Source organism: Marmota marmota, unplaced genomic scaffold, assembly GCF_001458135.2.
Source record: "Marmota marmota marmota unplaced genomic scaffold, marMar, whole genome shotgun sequence".
NCBI lineage: Eukaryota > Metazoa > Chordata > Mammalia > Rodentia > Sciuridae > Marmota > Marmota marmota.
The window spans coordinates 67,139,277-67,154,693 of NW_025999842.1; the positions used below are offsets into that span (position 1 = coordinate 67,139,277).

The 15,417-nt window shown below is 38.0% G+C and overlaps 1 protein-coding gene and 1 long non-coding RNA gene across 3 annotated transcripts in view; one reads left to right on the forward strand and one right to left on the reverse strand.

The window, feature by feature from the left end:
• The window catches only part of Rgs17 (regulator of G protein signaling 17), a 101,816-nt gene extending 101,381 nt beyond the window's left edge, over positions 1–435 (reverse strand). For both annotated transcript variants that reach the window (XM_015502387.2, XM_048800111.1), the window contains exon 1: positions 273–435. The gene's annotated coding sequence lies outside the window, so the exon portion shown is untranslated. The remainder of the gene's footprint in view (positions 1–272) is intronic.
• A 180-nt stretch (positions 436–615) lies between these two features.
• Positions 616–15,417, forward strand: part of LOC125615798 — a 42,999-nt gene continuing 28,197 nt past the window's right edge. The window contains exon 1 of the long non-coding RNA XR_007346389.1: positions 616–1,229. This is a non-coding gene — a long non-coding RNA (uncharacterized LOC125615798). The remainder of the gene's footprint in view (positions 1,230–15,417) is intronic.

Below are 15,417 nucleotides of genomic sequence, written 5' to 3' on the forward strand. Positions count from 1 at the left end.
CGCCCGGTCCCTCCGCAGAGCTGGAGGGCTGCGAGCGGACCGAGCCCAGGCAGCGACGCGGGATTCAACTTCCCAAAGCAGCGGCGCCGCTGGCAGCGCCGAGACCCCACCGCCCAGCCACCTCCCGAGCCCGGGTATTAGCAGTCGCACTCTCCGCCCCCTCTTTCCTTCACCTCCCCCCCCCACCTTGAAAAAAAACCCATCATCGGTGCAAAGCAGACATTTTGATGTCATTTACTTAGCACCGCTCGGCTTCAGTGGCAGCATCTTACCCGATCGCCTGGAGGTGTGGGCAGCGCACCAATGGTCCGAGGGCGCGAGGCTGGGCTGCCCGGTCCTCTTAGCAGAGCCGGTTTGCTGCCATCCGCCCAACTTCAGCACCCAGCGGGCGAGGAGAGAGGGAGAGAGGCGAGGATGGAGGGGAGGGGGGAGGGGGAGGAGGCGAGGGTGGGCGGGGAGGCAGCGAGAGCCGCTCGGCAGCGCGCATGCGTTCCGCGGGCGGGCGCAGCCCCTCGCCCCGCGCGGCCGGAGGTGCCGCTTCTTCCCCGGGCGCGCGGCCGCGTGAGTCACCGCCCCGCCCCTTGCTGGCGCCCGCGCCTGGCCGGGTCCAGCGCGCCCGCTGGAGGACCCAGTTCACGGTGCAGAACCGCTCGGCCAGCGGTTTCGCTGTGGCCACTCAAGTCCCAGCTTGGTGGAAGCCCTGGAGACCTGAGAGCCTTCCTTGAGGAGAGGAACTCTTGGACCGAGGCTCGTTCAACTTCACGTTCACCCGCAGCCCACGCTCCGTCCTCCTGGTCTTCTGGTTTGCAACCAGAAGCTTGTGTGGAAGGCGCAACGCAGCGCTGCTACTGAGGGCTCCCAGCGGAAGCACTCTTGAGTCGGGGTTCAAGAAAGTGTAAAGTTAAATAAGTTTTGCTTACCAAAAGACTCCACTTAATGAAGACTTCTTTACTTTATTGACTTTACCCAGAAATCTGACCCTTTCCCCTAAGTATTCTATCGGGTGCTATCTGGCCTAAGGCATAGGTGCTGTCTCGGGCATCTGGACCACTGGAACTGGAGTTTTGAGTGAGAGAGAGGCTGATGAGAAGGCAGGAGTCATGGATCATTAAGTGATGCGATGATGCTTGGGGCCTAGAGCATCTTCACACGCTTGGTGGCTACTCAGGTCCACTAATTGTTCTATCCCCCAGTGTGGTGTTGAAGGAGCTTCAGATACTTGCTACACGGTGAGCACTAGATTGCATCTCTGATGATTAGATTGAAGTGTTTGTGAGGGGGAGGTGGGGAAGAGGATTTCTTTCTCTTCAGATACCACATATGTGGGAAGAAGAGTGACTTCCTGCAGGAATGATTAGCTCTTTCCTTATACCTAATTACAACTGATTACTTGTAAATATACATGATTTCCGTTGCTTGTGTGTTCACGTATGCAAACACTGTTATCATCATTTCAGCGTGTTGATCACCCTTCCCTCTCCAGTTGAATTTAATATGTCTCAGGGCTTGCTCCAGGGCCTCTTTCCTGTAGCTATCTCCCTGACTTTAATGTATTAGTGCTCTTAACGTGCATTTCCTGGTGCAGTTCTGCAAACTCTTCTTTACTGGTTTGTAGTGGGAGATAAGTACAGAAATTGAGAAGATTTAGAAACGTTTATAGCTATTTGACACTACCATAACATCCAAGCACATTAGTCAGTTGTACTTTGCATGTTTTATTTTTAAGGGAATTCGTTTTTGTTGGAGTTTACATAAGTATTTGTCTTAGTCCATTCAAACTGCTATAACAAAATACCGTAGATGGGGTGATTTATAAACAACAGAAACTTATTTTTCACAGTACTAAAGAGTGGGAAGTCTTCAGTCCAGATGTAGGCAGTTAGTATCTGTGGAGGGCCAAATTTCTGGCTCTACATATTGCTCTTCCCATTTGTTCTCACATGGTGAAAGGAAGCAATGGGATTCAAGACTGTCCCTTATAAAGGCACTAGTCCCATTGGTAAGGGCTCCACCTTTTTGACCTAATCACCTTCCAAGGACCCACCTCTTACTACCATTACTTTGGAAGTTAGGATATTAGTACATGAATTTTGGGGGCAGGATATCAACCTATGAATTTGGGGAATGAGGACAAAAACATTCAGCTCATTGTACTATTGGTCCATGATGGATAAAAAAATAATGTCCTTCTCCAAGAACAATTTGAGCAGCAGTGAACCCTATATAACTCTCAGATTTATATTTTCATTCTTAGCCTCTAACAGAATTCTTTTCAGTCCTTTACTTGAAGAAGAATTAGAGTAGTAATACTTATTGAACAATTACTTCCTGCTTGAGATTGACCTGATTTTTTTTCATGGTTCTTATTCTCTGTTCACAAGAATCCTACCAGGTAGATACTATTATTATCATGTTTAACAGGCATCTCAGAAGCATAACTCCGGATATCCACCCCCTCCAAACCTGTTCCTTTTCAAATTGTTCTACCCAGTTACTCAATCCAAAAATGTAGAAGTCATCCTTATTTTCTCTCTTTTCTTTCATCCTCACATCCAACTAATTAGCAAATTATGTTTTCTCCAACTCCAAAACATACCTCACTTTGTACACTTCGCTTCCTTTCCATTGGTACAACCTGGATCGAAACCACTATCATCTCTCACCTGAACAATTCAAAAGTCTCCTACTTTGCCTCCTTGTTTCTGTCCCCCATAAACCCTGAAATATATACTCCAAACAACAGCTGAATGATCTAAAAACATAACCAGGTCTAGTCATGTGTTTGCTTCAAACTCTCCAGTGAGTTTGCCTTGCACTTTAAATACAACACATAATGCTTACTGGAGACTAAAATATTCCACATAAAACTGTTCCAGCCTCATTTGATTCTGCCATGCTCCCGTAGACTGTAACTATGACACATCAGCCTGCTTCTTTCACTCTCTTGATTGAATCTAGTTCATAATACGTGCATTTCTTTTTTCCTGGTATTCCATGCTGTCAAAATTTTAAAAGCAGGTTCTTTAATATCATGCAGATATCTGCTCATATATCACCAACTCATAAAAGCATAATATGACCCACTCCATCAATCTATACCATCAAGGCAAAGAGTTCTAGTCTGTTAGACTGCCTTGTTTTATTTTCTTTAAAACACTTTTCGCTCTCTGAATATATTTATTTCTTGTGTCCTCATCCCCCACTCGAACAAAGTATCTTAAGAATTTTGCCCTTACTTTTCACTGTTTCACCTGTAGGACCCGGAACATAATTTGGCACATAGCACATACTTGGTAAATATTTAGTGAATGAATGAATGAATTACAAACTAAAAATGGTGTTCTTTATCTTATGCTGATGGCTTCTCTTCTTGGATCCTAATTGCTACCTGTCAGAATCTATTGTTTTCCAAAAGTGTACAGATAGACTACATTGTTTCCTCTGCCCAAACTATCAAAGATGACTTCATGCAGTGGCACACAATCAAACAAGATACCAAGCATACAGGATAAAAAGGTATTCTTCCCTCCATGATCTTCCCTAAAGCACTTGGCTCTTTGTGCAACATTTTACAGATATGATAATTTGACTAATCTACCACTCATTTGCTTGCAAAAGACTTGGAGACTTTCATGGTTGTAGTTTTTTTGGTAATCCCTTATGCATTAGCCATAATCTTCAGTGTTAATCTTCTAGGATGTTACCTACAGTCTGAAAGATGAATAGATGGGCGTTATTGTTTAATTGTGGTGTCCTCCAACAGTACATGTATGAGTCAATGCAAGAAGATTTGGATGAGAAACGGTTGGGTTATAGCCTTAACCTAACCAGTAAATTAATCTCTGATGGGATTAACTGAGTAGCAACTGGAGACAAGTGAGATGTGGCTGGAGGAAGTGGTTCACTGCAGGCATGGCTATTGGGTATATATTTTGTATCTGAAGAGTAGATTCTCTGTCTCTGTGCTTTCTGATCACCATGTGAGCTGCTTCCTTCTGCCACACTCTTCTGCTGTGATGTCCTACTTCACCTTGAGCCTGGAGGAATGGGGCCAGCTGTCCATGGACTAAAACCTCTGAAATGTAAGCCCCTAAATAAACTTTTCCTTCTCTACAATTGTTCTGGTTCCTGTCCTTTAGTCACAGCAGTAAAATAGTTGACTAAAAAACTGGGTGTAGCCAACCACGGCCTTAATGACATTGTAGAGTTGATCATTTGTTCTCTCTATGTATAGCTAGATCTTAGGCAATATCTCCAACAAACTCGACATCATTATGACTCCATTGATAATTCAAGCCAATAATGTTTATTAATGTCAAATATATGTCTGTCATTATACTTTCTAGCTTTATTGCAAAAATATAAATGTTATATAAAATTATTATTATGTGTGACTCAGAAATGAATTTCAGTTCTGTACTCTTTGTATAGAATTAGGAACTCACTAGATTTATCATTATCAAATAGCCATTTGGTGACCTTGAAAAGCAGCTTTCAGTCACATGCATTCCCTGGGTCATAATGTGTTTTTCAAGTAGAGAGAATCCAAGTACAGTAGCGGTTTGGGTATAATGCCTTCATAGTAAGGCAGACAGGAGACTTACTGACAAAATATTAGCAGAAAGAGACATTAGAAAAGAACAGAACATCAAAATACTTATAAATATATTTCCTTATAACTGAGGTATTTGTCATTAGGAAGCTGGAATCTATCTCAATGAGTTTAGTACCCTTCAAAGGTTATTTCAGGAAGAAAGTATATAGTACTGAATTTTGTTCTCTTTCAGCACATTCTCATTCATTTAGAAGCAACCATTTACCCTTGAAAAGGAGAGGGAAAACAGAGAAGTTGGTTGAACTGACTGCACCAGCCAGGTAAATGTCTGCAGTCTGGAGTGTGGATGGCTGGATAGAATGTAGCTGCTTATGCACACTTTTTCTATACTTTCAGTAAATGGAGCTCATCATGCTTCTTCAACTGGTTTTAATCAAACCTTTGAGACAGGCTTTTCTCAGGGAACCTATTTAGATGGAAAATACTTGTGTTTCTTCCTCAATATATGAAAAAAATGAGAGAAATGAAAGAAAGAAAAGGTTGTCTGCCCCCAAAATATATAAAATTGAATACACAGCTTCACATTTTATATGAACCATATTTTTTATAACTCACAAATATTCCCTTGTTTAACTTAATAGCATGAACTTGAAATGCTTGATGTTAACTTTCAGAGTAGCATTTATGAATTTACATTTCCAGGTAATTCGATGAGTCCATGGAAGTAGATATAAACACATCATGTGATTTTATCAGTTTTGTCCAATTTTGCTTATCATAAACTCCCACAGTAGCTCAGAAATGCAGAGTTGTTTTTGAATCATCCCAACTAGTTTAGAAAATTCTCATTAGATGAATCTGTCGTATTCACATTCTATTTGGTCCAACAGATCTACCATGTAATGTTGGACAACAATCCTCCACTCTTCCTTAGAAAAACAGCACAATTTTTGCCTTACCAAGAGAACATGATAGTATTTAATTATTACAGTCAGATTCTTGATGGAGCAAAATTCCAGAAGTTAATGTTCAATGTTATATTATCTTGAGATTTGTGGAAGTTCCTCTTTGCTAGGTTGTAGAACAGGTTTCTGATTTATCAGACCTCCTTCCAGGGCATGATGAAAGCAAAGATAGAGACAGTGGATGATTTTGCAAGTTTCTGGTATTATTACTATATTTTGGTTCATGGAAAAGCAAATTCAGAGATATGTAAAGTTAATGAAAATCTTGATTGTGTGTCTGTAGAGAGGAACAGTTTGCTTGAGATGTTCAGTATCTAGAAGGCCCCAGATGATTAATTTTCAAGTTTCATATTGAAGTAAACTGAAATTGTAAATCAGAAGATGTGTGCTCCCATGGTAAAAGTTTTGACAAGGACTCCCTGGTTATTGATTTCCTGTGGACTAGTATCACAGTATGATATATGTTGAAGACATATATTAAAATACTTTACATAGCCTAGCCTACATTTTAAATATTAGAATTTAATATGTAACATGTATTGATTGAGTGCTCAAGTTCCATCCACTCATTTATTCACTCACCCATTCACTTAAAAAGTTCTCAGAAAACATTTATATTGACATTTGGGGAAATAAAAATATAATGGAAAACATAATTCCTAGCCTTAAATATTTATGATTTATATGATTTATATACTTTATGACTTATATACTTTACATGTATGATGCAATCCCCCCAAAGAATCCATGAGTACACCTGAGATAATATGGAATTATTGTTTTCTTTCTGAGACTTGGGCCAGAAAATTATGAAACAAAATTGTGTGTTTTGTAATCAGAAACTGCACAACACAAAATCACAAATGATCAAAGTGGCCTGCTGAAGGAACAACACTGCAAACTTTGTCTTGAATGGAACTAGTTTTGAATGGCTTTGAATATCTACAATAAGAATTCAAGAAATTAGATATTGAGAATATAACATATAAATATGAAGTTACTGCTCTGCTTCTAATTGACAGCCACATAGAAAATATTTATTATGCACCATAATATGCAAGGCATTGAGCAGAGCTTTGTGAAGTTTGCCAAAATAGATCAGAATATAAGGAATTACCTGGTCAATAGCATCTAGTCTAGAGAGATCATAGTGAACTTAGTGGTAATGGACGATCAGCCCTTCCAGTGATCTGCAACGAATAGGGGCCATTTGTATAGACTGAGATATATGGAAAGGCATTTGGTTTGGAAGTTACAATATGGTACCATAATTGGTTCAGTGAGAATTATGAGCTATGCATAGGAAAACTTGATTATTATGGTTTGGTAATATAAAGATTTCAGAAATATAAAGTTTACAAGTTTTAAGTAGAGATCAAGGCTGCATTGTAGTGAGGAAGGTGTTAAAGCCTCAAGTATGGCAAATTTACATCATTTACATACTAATTCTAATCAATTACTAGTAGTATTGTATGGAATAGGATTCTTAGGTCACCTCTGGGATCAAGCAAGAAAAATTCTTGTGATTATTAGCAATGTCTGATATAGTGTTAGTGCTTTTGCCTAGGATTTAAAGTCTCTGTTCTAGCACATTGGAGGGTCAAATGATTTGAAAAGGGAGTCATATATATCAGGACAATAGTTCTCGAAGAATTCTCAAGCTGTTCTTTTTCTTCCAAAATTGATACTCTGAGAACAATGCGTTCAATTGGTAAATAAGCTTGAATAATGAAAGTTGATCTCTAAATTTGTTTCTTAGGATTTGATAAATTGGCATGTTAAAAACTCTTAAAAGCTCCTTGCTTAAAAAAAAAAAAGAAAAGAAAAGAATCCACAATGGCTTTTAAATACATGAGGAAGTTCTCCCTCCCTCTCCCTCTCTGTTTGTTTTTTCTCTTTCTCTCTGTCTCCTTTTCACACATGCACACACAGTATATGATATACAAATTACATACACGTGCGTTTTATCAGGAATCTCAATTTTATTGATTCTGTATCTAAGGTCAAAATAAAATTGACCTTTTAACCTCCATTTTTCTTATTCCATTCATTCAATTTATATTAAGCATCTGTTATGTGGCTGTGGCAAGCAGTGTTCCAAGCTCTGGTACCATATACCAAGGAAAAAAATAAAACCTCTTCCCATGGGGCTCATAGACTTAATATTAGAGACAGACAAAAATCAAAGTCATTAAGAAAATTAAATTAATAGTAAGTTACACAATTGTAAATGTTAAGGGGAAAATGTAAATCAGAAAAAGAGGAGAGGAAATATGTGTGCATGTGATTTGGGATTCTGGTATACACAAAGTCGCAAAGAAGACTTCACTGAAAAGGTAATATTTGAGTCAAGAACTGAAGAAAGCAAGAGATGACACTGACAAATGTCTAGATAAATGAATCACAACAAAAGGTACAGTCAGAGCAAAGACCCTGAGTGTGTCAGTCACAGATATAGAACACCAGTGAATGAGGAGTGTCGATCCATTTTCCATTACTATAACTCAATACTTGAGAATGGGTAATTCATATTGAATAGAATTTTGTTTGGTCCATGGTTCTGGAGGCTGGGAAGTTCAAAAGCATGGTGTTGGCATCTGTTCAGCATCTGGTGAGGGCTTTCTTCCTGCATCATAACATGACAGAGGCATCATATGACCAGAAGTAGCAAGCATGCTGACATGTGTCTCTCTTCCTCTTATAAAGCCACTAATGCCATCAGGGGGGGTCCCACCCTTATCACCTTATTCAATACTAATTACATTTCAGAGGCCCAACCTTCCAAATACCATCAAAATATAAATTTGGAGATTAAGTTTCCAACACATGAACTTTTGTGACCACATTCACACTGTAGCAGGCACAGCGGCAAAGGATGAGGTTATAACGGAAGAAAGAAGGCAATCGTGCCTTGTAGTGTATGTTGACTTGCACTCTAGGCAACTTGGAGATCTATTGGAAGATTTTGAAAGAGGCTGGCATAAAGACAAGCCATACTTTGTAATTTTGGTGATGGAAACAGACAAAAATGAATATAAATAAATAAAATGAGAAAGAAGAGATTTGCAAAAGCATATGTAAGGCAAATGTGTAAAGACCTACTACATATTAATAAGAATGAAGCAACCAAACAGAAAAGGAGGCAAAATGAAAGTAGGACCACTCTAGCTACTGAACTGAGGATGGACAGAGTGGGGAGGAATAGATGGCAGAAAGATGTTTTGGGGGCTATTGCAATTAACTAGGGGATGCTGGACATATTTTCATGGTCGAGTTTGTAAGATTCACTGACTAAGTGGATGCATGGTGTAAAAGAATTTGAGGAATCAAGAATGACTTACTCTGCACTAGTTTTCCCTTCACAACAATGTGCTTCACTTCCTACTCCCAGAGCTCTCTGATCCCCACAGCTAAGACCAATAAGTCACCATAAACAGGCTTAACCACTGTCCCTACAGGGCCCCCTTGTGCAAAGAGCGAGGGGGATTCCAGACAGAGGAAATACAGAGAGGCCTGTCTGCACAGTGAGGCAGCTCAGTATCTATCAGCCTCATACATGTACAACTCTGGTCTTACATCCTGGCTCCAGATACTCTCCTTTTATCTTAATTCCCATGCCTCTGAATGTCCACTTTTACTGTCTCTGTTAGGAGTGCCACTATTGACCCAAGTCCTTCCATGGAATGAGGTCCAACTGTACTGCAGCTCTACCTACTTACTGTTCGCAGGAACCTGGTGGCCAGCCACCTCTGGGCTGCCAAAACAACTATCTGTTGCATGTGGTTGGATTGGTATGCTGTGGACAACTTGCCGTATGGCCTGAACCTTTGCCTGTTACCATCTGTACCATCCTTTAAAGTTCTAAGGCTCTTCCCATGTGTTCAGTTGTTACCACTTCTTAAGTTAATTCATTCATTTGAGAACTCATTCATTCATGGCTGCATTTATGCTTTCAACCCAACCTTTACTGAGTACTAGCAATGGGTCACATGTACATGTTGGGAACTGCAGATAAAAGGTGAATAATCTATAGGCTCTGTTTACAAGGTCCCAAAGAATCTTCTCAAGTCTAAGACATGAATAAATGTGATGGAGTCCTGGCCTTTCAATGTGTCCTGTTATAATATCAGTCATAATATTGCTTGGTAATTGCCTGTCTATTGGGATTTCTCTCCCATAAAACTTTTGCCTCTTGTGGTTAGGGAATTTGCTTGCCCAGGTTTTCCAGCATCGGGCACAGTGTCATGTATGAAGTACCCAATAGGTATTATTGAATAATAAGCCAATAAAAGAAAGACCAGGCTTCCTGGTGTTGATGCCAGTTGAATTCCAGTTTTTAAAAAATAATTCGTTGGATGCAGAAGGAGTAAGACTATTTCAAACATGAAAGATAATTTTAGCACAGTGAAATGGCATGGGATCTTCCAGTGGGTTCAAGAAATATCAGGCTGGAGTCCAGGATGTATGTCCACATAGTGCCTGAGACTTTGCAACTATGAAAGGTGGGCAGGAGTCAGATCTACACGGCTATTGTTTCATGCTAAACAAACATTTTGGATCATTTTCAGGAAGGATATGAAGTAGGGCACATGAGACTTTTCACAGTCCGATCCTTACTTCCCCTTTCCAGACTTCTGTCCCTGGTTTTATGTTCATGAAACACCAACATGTCTCACACTACCCCTGTCCTTCCTGTAACACCCCATGATGCATTCTTTGTTAGGTTATTCCACTGTCCCGAGCGCCCCACCCTCATTGCCAGCATCCCCTTCTCCTGACTAGGTGTACTCACACTTCAGCTCAAGGGTGATCATCCCCACAAGTCTTTCAGAGCTCCATAACTCTCAGCAGTTCCTAAATTTCACATTCAACCAGTGCTCAGTATGCGACAAGCTTTGTGGTGAGTTCTTTGTATGTATGATTTATTCTTCACAGCAACACTATAAAATAGGTACTAATGTTATCTTTTTTAAGTGGAGAAAACTGACATTTTAAAAGTTTATTGTAAATTTTGTAGATGAACAAACTAAAGCACAGACAAATTATCTAAGGGTCAAGCGTAGCTGAGCTATCATACTTGAGGTAGGAGCTAAAAGCCCCACCATCTTCAAGCTGAACATTGCGTTGCGCTGCTTGCGTGGAATCATGTGACCCTTGCTGGGTATCCACACAAGCATCTATGTAACAGTTTATTTTAGCAATCTCAATTTGGCAGAAGATTAAGTTGACACAATTTTCTTTTCTCCAATTACAATTCAAAAACTTTCTGTGTCACATCCCTTTTTCCCACTCCTTGATATCTTGGGAAGATTCCTTAATTATCTGATCACCTTTCTTATTAAACTCACTCCAGTGTAGTCTAAATTTTTAATTTATCTTTGTCAAAACTTTTATTCTTCCCATTGCCGGGCAGGCTTTTGGCTCAAGGGACTTGTAATGAAGGAAGGCTGGGCAAGACAGTTAGCATTCCCTCCCCCGCCTCTCTTAGCTAGGATCCAGCTCCCACTGGGTCAGAGGGGGCCAGGGAGGAGAGATGTAGAGAAAAGGGCAAATCTCTCTTTATTTAACTGATCTTGGTCACGAGTCTTTGGTTGGCTGTCTGTGCTTTGGACACAGGCATGGATGGGCTGGCATTTTCATGGTGTGGCAAAGATCCAGATGCTAGCTGGCTGTGGGCACCTGTGGGACACTCAGAGGGCAGCAGACTTGCACAGCAGAGACCTCATTTATCACCTTTGTCTTTGAAAAAAGTTTTATATAGCATTCATAATAAATAATGTATGCACAGTTTTAAGTATATTAATAAAAAACACTGCCCTATATTTAATTTTACAATAATTAAAACATTTATCTCAGGACTCCCTGAGCACACACTCTTATTCTAGATTTTGTGTTAATTCATTCCTGTACATTGAAAAATATGACTACATTACAAAAATGTAATATAATACCGTTTGAAGTGTTTTGTTCCTTTTCACACAAATAACAGTTGAAAGGATCATGAAAGTCATTTCTTTGTGCATAGTGTAAAGTATGAAAGGATACCCCATTTGCCCAATGCCCCATGTATAGGATGGCTTATATATGTAAAAGATACTACATTCCCAAAGGTCCTATTTATACGTAACCTGTATTTTCATTTTTAACAATAAAAAAGGATACATAAGTTCTAGATGACAATTTCTAACCTAAAAAAAAAATGACTATGTGTACATTGTATTTATCTTCTATTGCTGCTGTAACCAATTACCACAAACTTGGTGGCTTAACACAATACCACTATGTTATCTTATAGTTCTGCGTGCTTGGAATCTGGTATGGATACCACTGGGGGAGTTTCCAATTCCTTTCCTTTCCCAGTTTCCAGAGGCCACCTGAATTCCTCCGTTCCTGGTTCCTTTGCATCTTTGAAATCAGCAGCAGGACTTTTCTTCCCCTTCTTCTTTGGCTCACGACTCTCTGGCCACAGCCAGAAGAGATTCTCTGCCTTTGAGGACACAAGTGGTTGTACTGGGCCCACCTGGATGACCTCCCCTCCTCAAACTCCTTAATTTAGTCACAGCTGCTAAGCCTCTTTTGCCCTGTAAGCTACATATTCCCAGGTTCCAAGGACTGAATGTGGACATTCGGTTGGGGGAGGGCATTATTCTACTATCACAAGTACATATTTCTGAAAGATATTTTGAAGTTCAGTCTTTTTCTACATTTTATATGCTTATAATCATATATGCATATAATTAAATAGTATTTGTTCTTTTCACTTGATTTTGCTTTATAAACTTAATATTGTGTTTTGAGTTTAGCAATATTTGTAAATGAGCTGTAGTTTATTTTCATTACTACAAAGTATTCTGTTATATGAATATGGCAATAGTTATATGTCCATTACACAGTTAATATACATTTCTATAGCTTTTAGTTTGGAGCTATTAAAAACATGGCTATTTTAAATCTCCTCATAAATATCCCCTAATTCATATGAGCCCATATTTCTTCAGGATCATATTTAGGTATGAAATTGAAGATATTTAAAGCATTTTAGTATCCACTTATTCACTGTTGTCCCTAAGAAATCAGCTGTCAACCCATTTTGCACTTTTTTTTTTTTACCTATTTATCTTTTCACTCTGCGTTCTTTTAAGATCTTCTCAGTCTTTATTCTTCCCCAGTTTCACCTCATCTTGGTGTGAATTTCTTTGTATTTACATGCTTGGAATTACTGGATCTCTGGGAACTGAGAATAACTGAAAACAAATCCAGTTGTTCACACTTTTCTACAGGTACATGTTTCAAGATTCATAGTAGATTCTTAAAACCATGGATATAATACTAAACTCTACATGTACTATGTTTTTCCTATACAGATATACCTATCACACAGTTTAACTTATAAATTAGATACAGTAAAAGACTAGTCATAATAAGTAACAATAAAATAGAATAAGTTTAGCAATATAATATAATAAAATTATGACTATATTCTCTTTCCCTTTCAAAATCTTATTGTTATAAACTCACTTTATTTATTGCAGTGGTGTAAGTTGATACAGTATCTATGTGATGAGATGAAATGAGGTGAATGATGTAGGCATTTTCACATATGCATGTGACTACTATATAAGAATTACTTGAACAAAGCGCTACAAGTACCTTGATTATAAACCTATAACCAAGGTGTCTACTAAGTGACCAATAGGCAGGCAATACATACAATATGGATACCTTGAACAAAAGGGTGATTCATATCCCAGGCAAGATGGAGTGGGAGGGCAAGAGATTTCATCATGCTACTCAGAACAGTGCACAATTTAAAACTTAGGAAACATTTATTCCTGGAGTTTTCAATTGAATATTTTTTAGGCTGCAGTTGAAAGTGGGTAGCTACAAGTGTGGAAAGTGAAACCACAGAGGAACTACTGTACGTTAATTACCTCATTAGGGGGAGAAAAAACAACCGAATAATTTAAGTGGAAAAGAAATTATTAAAGATGTAAGCAGCAATACTTGAGCCAGAATAACTAAAACCAATAAATAAGAAAACTATACTTAATAAAAATCCATGAGATAAATAAACTATCACTAAAATTAATAAATAAAATAGAGAAAGTACAAAGATGCACAACGAGAAAAGACTAGGAGAAAACAGACATCAAAATAGAAGAAAGTTCTACAAATTTCAAAATATTTCTTCATGTACCTTTTTGCAAATAAATTTGAAATTCTAGTCAATCTTGAAATGATTGAAGAGATAGTAGCAAACTCATGGGTGGGAAATATTGCTTTTTATATTTTGTTGTACCTATAAGCATTTAAAGTACATAGTGATAAGCCAGGTGTGTTTGCACAGATGGGTAGTTCCTGCTATTGGGGAGTCTGAGGCAGGAGCTTCATTTGAGCACAGGAGTTCACGACTAGTCTGGGAAACATAGTGAGTCCCTGTGTCAAAAATAAGAACAACAATGACGGCAAAAATATAGAGTGGCAAATGTGGTTATATACATGCACACCTGTCTGTATTTATACACGCATATATGTAATATGTAAATCTTGCTTTGACAATATGGCAATAAATGAGTTAACAAAAATTTATAGGATAATGGTGAGGAGAATTGAAAGAGGAGTGAAATCACAAACTTCTTCCTATATAATAGAGTCAAAAGATATCATTTAAAGTGATAAATCAAGTAGTACAAATTTAATATTTTAGTGCAAAGGTAAACACTGAGAATGGTAGTCGTACTGAATATATTGGGTTGGTGAAGGAGAAGTAGGGGACAGCTAGAGCCTTGTTTTATTATTGTTAATTTTATTAAAGCTTGCACACATAAATATAGTCAGTAAACAACATAGTATTATATGGTAGAATTGAAGTCCATACAGGACTATCATATTAATACATTGAAATAGGGTTATCACACTTATCATGGGAGACTTTCAGGTTAGATCACAGAAAGTCAAAGTTATATACATACAATGTTACTCTGGAAACAAGTGGTACAGAAAAGTTAAGAAAATGGGAAATGGATAACAGTGAATTTATTGAAAGAAAAAAAAGGCAGAGACTCCAAACTTGGCATTGAGTTAAGCTAAAATTCATCAAATGAAAGAAAGAAGGGCACTTCCTGAAGCTGAAGAACAAAATTCAATGTGATAATGAGTTAAAATAAGATAGTATGAATCTCAATGATGCAGAAATTACTAAAAATGTAGGTAGAAGCACATTAATAAAAGAAAATTTTAATTAGCCTCTCTTAGCCCAAGGTTATATCAATTAAAAGTAAGCAATGATATAGAGGCACTGAACAATGTAGTTTTTCATGTTTATTTTTGTAAAGTCTCTTTTTCTAATGGTATAGTATTCTCCACTGTACTTTTGCGGGTCTCTACATGGTGGATGTTTTTCCCCCACTCTTTTACTTTCAACATATTGCAACTTTAAGCTTAAAATTTGTCTCTTGTGTCTACAAATAGATGAATAATTCTAAAATATTTTTTGTCTTCTGTATTTTTATTGGAGAGTTTAATTCATCTACATTTAATGTAATTACTGATAAAGTAGAATTTACATTTGCCATTTTTATTTTTTCTACTTAAGTCTTTTTGTTTTTTAGTATTTTCATTACTGTCTTCAGATTGTGTTAAATACTTACTTTTTATGATTTTCATTAACTTTTAAAATTTTTTTACTGTAGAGATTTGAATTATTTTCCTATCAATTATGATTAACATCATAATTTGCAATAGTCTAGTGCACATTAATATCTTAATTTAATCTAGTTCAGGTTCAAATGAAGATCAACTTAGTTACAAAACTATACAATTTTTTTTGCCCCAATGTAACTTATTTTCTTTTATGCTGCTATGGTCATAAATATCACCATTATAAATTGATATTCA